The sequence below is a fragment of the Mya arenaria genome, chromosome 6, assembly GCF_026914265.1.
Source record: "Mya arenaria isolate MELC-2E11 chromosome 6, ASM2691426v1".
Lineage (NCBI taxonomy): Eukaryota > Metazoa > Mollusca > Bivalvia > Myida > Myidae > Mya > Mya arenaria.
The window spans coordinates 72,819,928-72,832,442 of NC_069127.1; the positions used below are offsets into that span (position 1 = coordinate 72,819,928).

The 12,515-nt window shown below is 34.4% G+C and overlaps 1 protein-coding gene across 6 annotated transcripts in view; it reads left to right on the plus strand.

Annotated features, from left to right (window-relative positions):
- The window catches only part of LOC128237123 (uncharacterized), a 100,556-nt gene that overhangs the window by 32,476 nt on the left and 55,565 nt on the right, over positions 1 to 12,515 (plus strand). For 4 of the 6 annotated variants that reach the window (XM_052952359.1, XM_052952355.1, XM_052952358.1 and 1 more), the window contains exon 1: positions 7,036 to 7,075. The exons of 1 other annotated variant lie outside the window; for it this stretch is intronic. The gene's annotated coding sequence lies outside the window, so the exon portion shown is untranslated. Of the gene's footprint in view, positions 1 to 504; positions 574 to 7,035; positions 7,076 to 12,515 lie in introns of those variants that run through there. One more of the 6 variants, XM_052952356.1, reaches the window with a different exon arrangement.

A 12,515-nucleotide genomic window follows, 5' to 3' on the forward strand; every position in this document is an offset into this window, starting at 1 on the left:
GATAACAAAAAGGAAGGAATTTCCTTAGTGAAGAGCTATCAGCATATTTAACAATATCCTGCTTAAAACGATTGGTAAGCCGTGATCTCATTAGACTATTTCGAATCGAGATAACATCCGTAACTTCTCGGCCATTTCCGCATCGCATGAGGTGTGTCTCATGCGACCAATCAAGCGGCTGAATATCACCTTATTAATTATTTATGAGTACAAGATTTTACAGCTTCTTTGCTCAGTGTATCATATAGGTGGGAACTACAGTTTCTGCTCGTTTAGAAAAATATCATTAAATAATCCGACTGTAAGAAATAGACTTAACAGATACAACTGTGTTAACAGTGTTACATAATCGATTTTGGTTATACTTAGTACAACATCCGACTATCATCACCAAGGCAACACATCCTACTATCGATAAGATTCAAAAGTAATGAATATCATTTGCCCCTCTCACTTTTCTCCCATGCCGCCGCCACTGCTGCGGTTTAAATTACCTCATACCAACTAGTTCACTCTTTCACTTATTTGAAAAGCCCCGATAGTGAAGGAGTGTTGGATGAAAGGACACACAAGGTAAATTATTAGTGCATAATTATACAATACACCCTAACATCTAATTTATTTCAAACTATCCCTTAAATTAATAGGATCATTTGTATTTATCAAAGTTATTAACCATTGTTTAAGTGTAAGAGAAACATGCTGAAAAATTGTATTTGTGCGTTAATATAAATAATTGTGATATGTCGTTTAAAATAGATTTTTTGGGATTCCATTGGAAATCCCCCGGATACTTCATTTTCGCCATTAACACACTATTCGGAGCTCCTCGGCCATATTATCAAAAACCACGATAAAATGGCCGAGATATTCCGAATGCAATACCGGCCATATTATCATACAGGGATGTACAAATGGTCTCGAAATTGCAAGTGCTAGAATTTCGAAATCAAGAATAACAATTACACTGAATGTTGGCATTCATAATAAAGATGAGGCTTGAAATGTTAATGTATTCTTCAAAATATGCGTTAGGGATGAGGCACCCGTCCCGCTCAAAACATATATAGTCTAAAATAAAAGACGTGTTATACGGGATTCTTCCAATCCCTAATGTCAAGTGAAGGCCTTATCAAAAATCGTTGACATAATCTGTCAACGAACAATTACATATTGCGACCAAGGCTATTAAAAGAAATTCGATCCTTCCGTGACATATCAAACCTCGCTCAAGTGTACCGAAGGTAAACGCTTCAGGTACTGCCCTATTATATTGCAGTATTTTCAGAAAATGTCATATATCAATAAATTCATATTAGTGTCATTTAATACTGAGCAGGTGCCAGCTCATGCTAGATCAATATCTTTAAAATGTCATTGTATACTCCATTCGTGGGTGCAGTATAAAAGGTAAAAGAAACCAAGCGATAACGTCAGTCTGAATATGCTGTCGTCGGTTGATTTAATCACTGATAACAATAATTTGTTTGATAGCAACGCGCGGTGCGGTATCGAGTGAATACAAGTGGGCATGTTCTAAAACCTGACCTGGCCTGGCCTGGCCTGAGGACTCAGCATTTTGTGTCAGGCCAGGCCAGTCCAGATTGTATACATAATGAGAGTTAAAGCTCTGAATAAACGCAAACACAATGATAGACCTTTATTTAAAAATTAATCTGCATGTTTAATATACTATCTTTTTTGAGATTTATCTAGATAAATAATGTAGTTTATTTGAATGCATATTTAATTATTTTTTATACAAATTTTTCAATTAAACTATGCATGTAGTTTTGAACAACTTGGATGTTCAACTTTATATGAACTGTAAGATGGAATTTCTACACCATAAATAATAACAAATAAAAAAATAATCACAAATAAAATGTATTATGTTTTATGTATGTTAAATATATATATATATATATATATATATATATGAAACATTTGAATTTGAACACGTGTATTTTAAGATTCGATTTGTAAATCAAGATCTATGCACCTATTTTCTTTTAATCCGCTTAGTGTTTTCAATACAGTGTATTCCCATGCATTCAATTAAACTACTTTTTTTATCTAAATAAAACTCAGAAAAAATCATAACATTAACATGCAGTTTTTTCTAAACAAAGGTCTATCATTGTTTTCCAGTATATTCAGTGCTTGTACTCTCAATGTGTATTGAGGCCAGGTTTTAGAACATGCCCTCTAGTCATATGCGTAGGACTGAGAACTGGAATACGAATACCTGTACGTTTCAGAGGGCGGCTCTAACGGGGAATTTAAACCTAGCGCTTGAAAATCTTTGCGGGGAAGAATATTTGCTGCGCTTCCTGTATCAATTTTGAAATTTACAGGATATTGTTTTGGGCCAAGGGACAGACAGACTAATGCACGATCGGTAGAACAAATTGTGGTTACCGTGTCAATGTTGTATTCTTGAATACTACAGATTATCTCCTCATAATTATCGTCAACACTATTCACTGTTTTTTTCCATGCCGCCAACACTGCGAAATGATTGTAGTTGTTACAGTTATGACACTGTTTCCCTTTTGCCGGGCACGCTCCGAATGTACGTGAAGTTGCACAGTTCATGCACGAGCGTCTTTGTCTCGGTCCTTGCCGTGATCTTGAATATAAAGTCACTGGTCGGCGTTGTTGCATTCGGAACTCCTCGGCCATTTTTTAGAAAACAACCTCGGATGTATGCCGGTACATCAGTTGAAATAGTTCGTATTTTTTTTTTAATTATATCATTAAGGTAATAATTAAAATTAGTGTTTTAGAGTTGTATTTATTGATCTAAGTTTAAATTGATTGCCAGTGAAGTGTGGCAGCGATTGATTAAGTAATTAATAAAAAGGAAACACAATCCCAAGAAAGGAAAATCGGCGACACTGGTGCCAACAGTCTAAAGACAACAAAACAATACATATGTGCACCCATTTGAGGCATAAAGTACTTGGTATTAAAAGAATAATACATTTCACGATTCGTAAAATGGCGTTTAATTTCTACAGACGTCTATTTCTTAAAATTTAATTATCTTTTAACGTTTTAATGCTTATTCAAACAATAATTATTACGACTATGACACAATCAGTATGCTACTATCCACAGCACACTATTTTCTAGTATACGGCTAAACACAGTCCACAAAAATACTAAACCCAGTCCATATAATGCGAACATATCAAGGCTGTATCTTAATAAGGAGCAACTTTACAAACACGAAATTAGGCATATAACTAACTTTTAAGACAATGAATAATTCGTACGGTTCTGAAATTTATGTTATTGTACAGTTTAACTTACCGGTAAAACAAGAGACAGATTGAACATGTGTGTAAATTTTGAGTGAGTTGTTACGTTTTAAAAACGAATGGTACTGCTTACAAACAAATCTGGGACTTGTTGCATGTTATTTGGTTGGATAAAACATCTGACGATTACAATCAATATGTATTACTATTAAAATTAGCAACAAGCATGTACTATTGTACCAGTTGTTGACAAAAAATGCCATATTGCGTAGTTTACGTCTCGCTAGGGCTACTATTTCGGTGTACGGTGATCTGCCGTGATTATGTCAGACGTTAAAAGTTGGCCACATTTCAACACTAAACAGTCTTTATATAATACCACAAATCTGTCTATAAAACTAAATCAGGTTTATGAGGAAATCTTGCAGAAATCAAAAGCGGATGGGCCCATTGACATGTCATAGTGTAAGCCATTTCTGGTAATGGTCATAATTTCAGATAAAATTGGCTCCTTTTCAAAGTGAAATAATCCGTGATCCGTGCAATCTTTTCGATGCAGTTATTGCTAATTTAAACACAACTTTTTCTTCGTCATCTATTATGTCTGCATGATCTATAGTCCGGAATGGTGTTCTCCGTATACCTTTCAAAAACAGTGCATTGTCTGGCATTCTTGCAATGAAATTAAATGTTTCTTAGGCAAGGACAGTACATACTCAAAGTCCGCAATCAGTACTTCAATCTAAATAAGGACCTGTAATGAAGTATGTAATATTGTCCTGATAGTCTGCTTGTGTTGATAATCAATAAAATTCTGTTCGGGGTTTTCATTTTGCTGTTGATTTCAATTCTTTGTAACACTGAATTTTTCTCAAACTCAATGCGTTTGATCTTTAATTTATTCACTCAACACTTAAACATCTATGAAGAATTAAAAATATGTCCATAGGATACGGATGCTCCAACACGCCGACTTTGGTACAAGGGCAATGACTATTTTTCTGCCTTGAAACTTTATCTATTTTACAACAATTGTGACAAACTTGATATAAACGTATGCTAATATGTTAAATTTTTACCTTTTCCTTAAATTCAACAATTTCTTTAACTGGTTTATATTATTTGAAGACAGTGTTGTGCTAATTGTATATTCTGCAATTAAAACATGCAAACTTAAGTTTTTAAAAATGAAAACCCCATTTTAAAGGATTAGTTTTTTAAAGAAATATACACCTAAGTAAAAATATGTTAAAACAATCTTAAGATGCGTCTGTAATACTGACCAGGGACTTCAAGACTGCATTGACAAATGCAAGAGATATTTGGAACGATTAAGAAGCACATTGTGGAAATTAACACGTCGGGACTTTTGGCAACGAATAGCCTCCATAATCATCTGTTTCATTAACCAAAAGAACAACATGAACATTTTTTTAATATTTTGCAAGAATAATACATGCTATCTTGATTATATTCTGTTTGTGTGTGGGAGAGGGGGTAAATACACTTAACATATAGGTTTAGTACATGAATCTATCAACTGATATTATTACAAATAAACCTCAACGTGACCATCCTCTTGAATAATATATCATTTCAAATGTCGTTTTGTGTTCACCATAGTTGTGTTTGTTCTTCTCAGTATTATTAAGCAACATGTTTATCGTGAATTTATTGACACCGAACGGATGTGCGAACAATCAATTTTCAAATCAATTTGTGTGGTTATATTAATAATTTAAGTGTTTATACTTGAAAATCGTACGATACATTATACTGGCAATTTTGTTAAGTATTGTTAGTATGTACCTAAACAAATAAAAGGTTTGATGCTACGCAGTCGCATTACCATTTATTTTGTGTAAGTACCTACTAATACTTTTTAGCCGTTTTAGTGGTCTATATTATATTGTGTAAATTACTCACTGTTTTTACGAGTATCTACCTCTTCACCTGATTCAAATCAATAACAGCTGGCTGCTGATTTACTGAAATAATTGTATTAGAAAACTTGACATATACTGCCTTCTCATTGGACAAAAATAAAATGTTGACGACTTAAGTTTGTATACTGGTCAGGTCGCGGTACAATGTTACCCAAATCAAGAACGGCTGACTGCTAATTTACCAAAATAAATGTACGGCGGAATGTCAACAATACTGCTATCCCATTTGACAAAATATGATTTCGACCTCTAAAATTCATTTTGGCTGTTTACTTAGTAAATAGTAAAAGACAGTCTAAGAGGTTGTCTCCCCAATATAGATAGTCACGAAAATAAGTTTTTCATTAAAGGATCATTCAAAATACAAAATTCAATTTCAAGTACAACCTAAATTTAAAGCCCGAAATGCATTAAATAAATCATAAAGTACTGGGCTTAATCTTTAAGAATTTCATGAATTTCCGTTGGATGACCTGCAGTTAAATCTAAACGATGACGACATTAAAACATTTCAGGCATTTTTCTTCAAAATGACATTTTCCATTGTTGAATATGTTGTAATGTCAATTGTATGCCTTATGCAATAATATCTCATTCACTGTAAAATATGTATTTGTTGGGATTCCGTATTATTACTCCTAGTTTTATTATGACCAGTTTTGGATTACAGCCATCAAAATCTAATGCGTTTCAGCCTACACTGAACAAAACTTCTAACTAGAATATTTGTTCAAGCAGCGAACACAAATATAATTGGATATTCTTTGATTAATTGTATCCGCGATATTTTCTACGCACATATTGTGTGGTATTCATAGAAACGCCATATTATGATTAAATATAGTAACGCATGGCTATTTAACCGAGCGGTCAAAGAACCTCTATCCTTTCTTTGACGCTACATTTTCTGTGTGGTATAGCTCTTCAGGACAAATGATTGCTGTATGATTTTACTTCAAAACTGTCCTAAAACGGCCGTCGCTATATACATGTACCTAGACCCACAATTGTTACGTGACTTTTCCTCTTCTGACTCCCAAAATGGAGCTTGAACTCCACGCGGTTAACATGCTTTTTTTAAACGAACCTATACCAGCGTGTGTATCTGTCAATTAATATTTAGTTTTGCACCTACCTTAAAGCTGCGTCGGGAACTACCATCCTCGGCACCCCAGCGTATCATATATATCATATAATACACACACACATATATATATATATACCCTCGGCAAATTAAGGAAACTTCGTAAATCTTGAATATTCATAAGCATTTTCCGACCAATGAAATAGCCGATAACAAAAGGGAAGGAATTTCCTAAGTGAAGAGCTATCGGCATATTTAACAATATCCTGCTTAAAACGATTGGTAAGCCGTGATCTCATTAAACTATTTCGAATCGAGATAACATCCGTAAATTCTCGGCCATTTCCGCATCGCATGAGGTGTGTCTCATGCGACCAATCAAGCGGCTGAATATCACCTTATTAATTATTTATGAGTACAAGATTTTACAGCTTCTTTGCTCAGTGTATCATATAGGTGGGAACTACAGTTTCTGCTCGTTTTGAAATAGCATTAAATAATCCGACTGTAAGAAATAGACTTAACAGATACAACTGTGTTGATAGTGTTACATAATCGATTTAGGTTATACTTAGTACAACATCCGACTGTCATCACCAAGGCAACACATCCTACTATCGATAAGATTCAAAAGTAATGAATATTATTTGCCCCTCTCACTTTTCTCCCATGCCGCCGCCACTGCTGCGGTTTTAATTACCTCATACCAACTAGTTCAGTCCTCCACTTATTTGAAAAACCCCGATAGTGAAGGAGTGTTGGATGAAAGGACACACAAGGTAAATTATTAATGCATAATTATACAATACACCCTTACATCTAATTTATTTCAAACTATCCCTTAAATTAATAGGATCATTTGTATTTATCAAAGTTATTAACCATTGTTTAAGTGTAAGAGAAACATGCTGAAAAATTGTATTTGTGCGTTTATATAAACAATTGTGATATGTCGTTTAAAATAGATTTTTTTGGGATTCCATTGGAAATCCCCCGGATACTTCATTTTCGCCATTAACACACTATTCGGAGCTCCTCGGCCATATTATCGCAAACAACGATGAAATGGCCGAGATATTCCGAATGCAATACCGGCCATGTTATCATACAGGGGAGTACAAATGGTCTCGAAATTGCAAGTGCTAGAATTTCGAAATCAAGAATAACAATTACACTGAATGTTGGCATTCATAATAAAGAGGAGGCTTGAAATGTTAATGTATTCTTCAAAATATGCGTTAGGGATGAGGCACCCGTCCCGCTCAAAACATATATAGTCTAAAATAAAAGACGTGTTATACGGGATTCTTCCAATCCCTAATGTCAAGTGAAGGCCTAATCAAAACTCGTTGACATAATCTGTCAACGAACAATTACATATTGCGACCAAGGCTATTAAAAGAAATTCGATCCTTCCGTGACATATCAAACCTCGCTCAAGTGTACTGAAGGTAAACGCTTCAGGTACTGCCCTATTATATTGCAGTATTTTCAGAAAATGTCATATATCAATAAGTTCATATTAGTGTCATTTAATACTGAGCAGGTGCCAGCTCATGCTAGATCAATATCTTTAAAATGTCATTGTATACTCCATTCGTGGGTGCAGTATAAAAGGTAAAAGAAACCAAGCGATAACGTCAGTCTGAATATGCTGTCGTCGGTTGATTTAATCACTGATAACAATAATTTGATTGATAGCAACGCGCGGTGCGGTATCGAGTGAATACAAGTGGGCATGTTCTAAAACCTGACCTGGCCTGGCCTGGCCTGCTGACTCAGCATTTTGTGTCAGGCCAGGCCAGTCCAGATTGTATACATAATGAGAGTTAAAGCTCTGAATAAACGCAAACACAATGATAGATCTTTATTTAAAAATTAATCTGCATGTTTAATATACTATCTTTTTTTAGATTTATCTAGATAAATAATGTATTTATTTGAATGCATATTTAATTATTTTTTTATACATTTTTTTTCAATTAAACTATGCCTGTAGTTTTGAACAACTTGGATGTTCAACTTTATATGAACTGTAAGATGGAATTTCTACACCATGAATAAAAACAAACACAAAATGATCACAAATAAAATGTATTATGTTTTATGTATGTTAAAAATAATATATATATAATATATATATTATATATATGTATGAAACATTTGAATTTGAACACGTGAATTTTAATATTCGATTTGTAAACCAAGATCTATGCACCTATTTTCTATTAATCCGCTTAGTGTTTTCAATACAGTGTATTCCCATGCATTCAATTAAACTACTTTTTTTATCTAAATAAAACTCAGAAAAAAATCATAACATTAACATGCAATTTTTTCTTAACAAAGGTCTATCATTGTTTTCCAGTATATTCAGTGCTTGTACTCTCAATGTGTATTGAGGCCAGGTTTTAGAACATGCCCTCTGGTACATATGCGTAGGACTGAGAACTGGAATACGAATACCTGTATAGGATGTCAACGTTTCAGAGGGCGGCTCTAACGGGGAATTTAAACCTAGCGCTTAAAAATCTTTGCGGGGAAGAATATTTGCTGCGCTTCCTGTATATAATTTTTATATTATAAAAAATTTGATGTATGTTTTGTATGTTGCTTAATATGTATAGTACATGTGTTTTTGTAATACTTTTTGTGTGAAGGCCATGCTGGAAATAAGTAGTATGTCTGTAATGATTGTACACTTAGTATGTAACCTTCGTTAAATAAAGTTGTTATTATTATTATTAATTTTGAAATTTACAGGATATTGTTTTGTGCCAAGGGACAGGCAGACTAGTGCACGATCGGTAGAACAAATTGTGGTTACCGTGTCAATGTTGTATTCTTGAATACCACAGATTATCTCCTCATAATTATCGTCAACACTATTCACTGTTTTTTCCATGCCGGCAATATTTGAAATGATTGTAGTTGTTACAGTTATGACACTGTTTCCCTTTTGCCGGGCACGCTCCGAATGTACGTGAAGTTACACAGTTCATGCACAAGCGTCTTTGTCTCGGTGGTCCTTGTCGCGATCTTGAAGATAAAGTCACTGGTCGGCGTTGTTGCATTCGGAACTCCTCGGCCATTTTTTAGAAAACAACCTCGGATGTATGCCGGTATATCAGTTGAAGAAGTTCGTAATTTTTTGAATTATATCATTAATTAAAATTAGTGTTTTAGAGTTGTATTTATTGATCTAAGTTTAAATTGATTGCCAGTGAAGTGTATTATTGCAAACATAATTAAGATGTTCAAGAGTTAAGACATAAAGTTTAACTGCTTAATAAAATTACTACGCGATCTACTTGCAGCGGACTTAAACGTACCTCTTTTTGAGTATGTAAACCGTCCAAATACATTCGAGGTTGTTTTCTAAAAAATGGCCGAGGAGTTCCGAATGGCGTTGTTGCTGACCGCGCTGTGTAATCGGCTTGTGTCCAAACGGTTTGGATCGACAGACGTCCACGTCCTTATTCATTGAGCGTAGCTGTTCCTGCGATTGCTCTGTCCAGTGTTAAATCAAAACCAATATTGACTAGTTTTTCGCGTAACTTTGCTGAATTGGTTCCAAACACTATTGTGGCAATTTTAAAAGTACAGCATATCAATAAAAATATAGATAACTACTCAAAGTAAGTTTTTGCTTTACTTATTGGTATTCTATGCACAGATGGTGTCATCTTAATGAGATTTGTATAAAATAAGCTCCTAAGTATAGTAGCTGAAATGTTTACTTTACTTCTTGACACTCTTATCCTTCCCAGTTTTTTAGAAATAGTATGATTATTTGTCAATAAGTATGAATGCACTCGGTGACCAAAGGTACTCAAGAAACCCAAACTATTACATAAGTAAATACTTAGAGACCTCAACTATTACATTAGGGACCCTAACTATTATGCAAGGGACCCCAACTATTATGTAAGTTACCCCAACTAGTATGTAAGTTACCCCAACTATTATGTAAGTTACCTCAAGAAACTCTTGAGAGAACACAACTTTTTGATCAGCTGACTTTGAGTCTGTTATGCAACTGGTAATATATAAAGAAGCAGGCAAAGTAGCTCAGGATCTCGGTCAGTGATTCTTTTCTCGCTCTTTCTTTCGGCATATCTTTCTTTAGGAACTTAAAGACTTTGGTCACTGAAACATCTAAATTTCTAAATTAAACGCTTTGTGTGTGTTTGTGGATATAAAGTGTTAGTGTGTTTGTGAAAATAAAGTGTTAGAAACGTTTTTCTCCCACCTCAGATAAGTAGATCCAATAATTTAATCATGCTAGATATTCTTATCTTGCCAACGGGCGAAGATAAAATGCCCGTATGGAACTCCTTTTTAATGGTCACCTCATTGAAATTACCTCCCTTGCTGAAGACTGTCGTCAGTAGCATCAAGGAAATCTTGTCTTATGGTAATATTCAGAACGCTAATTAATTATTTCTCGCTTCAAATGTCACCATAAAACAGTTTTCACGCATCATTCAAGAAATAATGCTTCATTCTCCTTAGAACTATTTAAAAAGACCGATTTAAATATTAACATTAACTGGATCACTACGCACGTATCCATGACAACCTCGTGCATCGCATATCCATACACAATTATTTTCATTAAGCACAAAAGAGTTCCAGCAAAAAATACATTTTTATTTAATTTTGTCTAACTGAGGTGGGAGAAAAAGCATATACCATAGCCGCTCGTGTAATATAGGTTCATCCCGACCCTCGAGGTGGGTGTTTTGCGGAAACTCGGTAAACCTCGACTTCGCAAAAAACTCTACGCTCGGGTCAGAATGAACCTTACACTCTCGGTCATGGAGGTACTTATAATATTCTTCATTATTGTTCCAAGTATTATCTTGGATGGTGGCAGCAGCGATTAATTAAGTAATTAATAAAAAGGAAACACGTACAATCCCGAGAAAGGAAAATCGGCGACACTATTCTGTCTCTAATCATCTCGTCTGTATTTGTAAAATTACAATCCCTTGCGCACATCCTCAAGCGAGTGATGAATGCGTCAATTGTGTCATTCTCTTGCGTTTGATTAAAGAACTTATAACGTGCAAAAATAGGATTGAGTTTTGGTTGTACATATGCTCTGAATCTTTCATAACATGTACTGAGCTTTTTTTGCATCATCTTCCGAAATGTCTTTCCACGTACAGTGAATATCTCTGCCTCTGTCGCCTACCCACAACATGAAATATGACACTTGCTCTTCTTCTGTTTTTGCCTTCAATGGTCCAGAGAACATCAGCTTCGCGTGACGCTCAAACTTTTCGAATGCCTCTGGCAGATTTGTCGAGTCCCATTCCATGCGTGGTGCTTGAATTCCACTAAATTCCATGTTTACTAATGTAAAACTGTTCAAATCAAAATTTAGTTAATCCACAAATAACTTCTGACACCATGTTTTGTTTTCCTTGTTGTTGTGTGTGCGTTCACTGTTCACTAATGTGATATAATAAATAAGAAACACAAGTGTGCTCTAACTATTTATTATGAACTACGCTAAGCAATGTACACCAACATACTGACCAGGAATACTCAGCATGCAAAGAGATAAATATATAAAGTATAGTCTGTTTCTAGAATCTGCAACAAGTATAATAAATACAGTTTAAAACAGTTAAACTAAAATGACACATTTGATCTTGGTTCGTACAGAAAAATGGGGAGAATGAAGGTACAGATAGTGCCGACATTAGTACATACTTTCCACAAATAAGAAAATTTGTGAAAAAGGTTGATTACTCGCGACTTAACCTCCAAAAATGATTACAAGACAAATTTCAAGAATGTGGATGAAACAAATAGAACACATCCAAGTTAACTGAAGACTCTGACATATAGGGCAATAGTAGGCCTTATTTTCCCAACTAGTATAAATATGTGGATACCATTAAAGAAAGCAACTATTTCTATCACAAAAATGTTTGTGACTGACTATGAATCTTAAAAAAATAAACGAACTTGCCCACATAAGTATTGGGAAGAGTTACATTCATTCTTTAGCGGAGAATAATTCAAATTTGTAAAGACCCAAGTCTACTATGTCTGGATTTTTTTTTGCACTGTCAAAGAATATTTTTTCCATATCTGTGTTTAATGGAATATCATTATTTTTAATATAGACATTGTATCGCAAACTTGTAATGTAAGCTATCTTACACTCTCGGTCATGGAGGTACTTATAATATTCTTCATTAT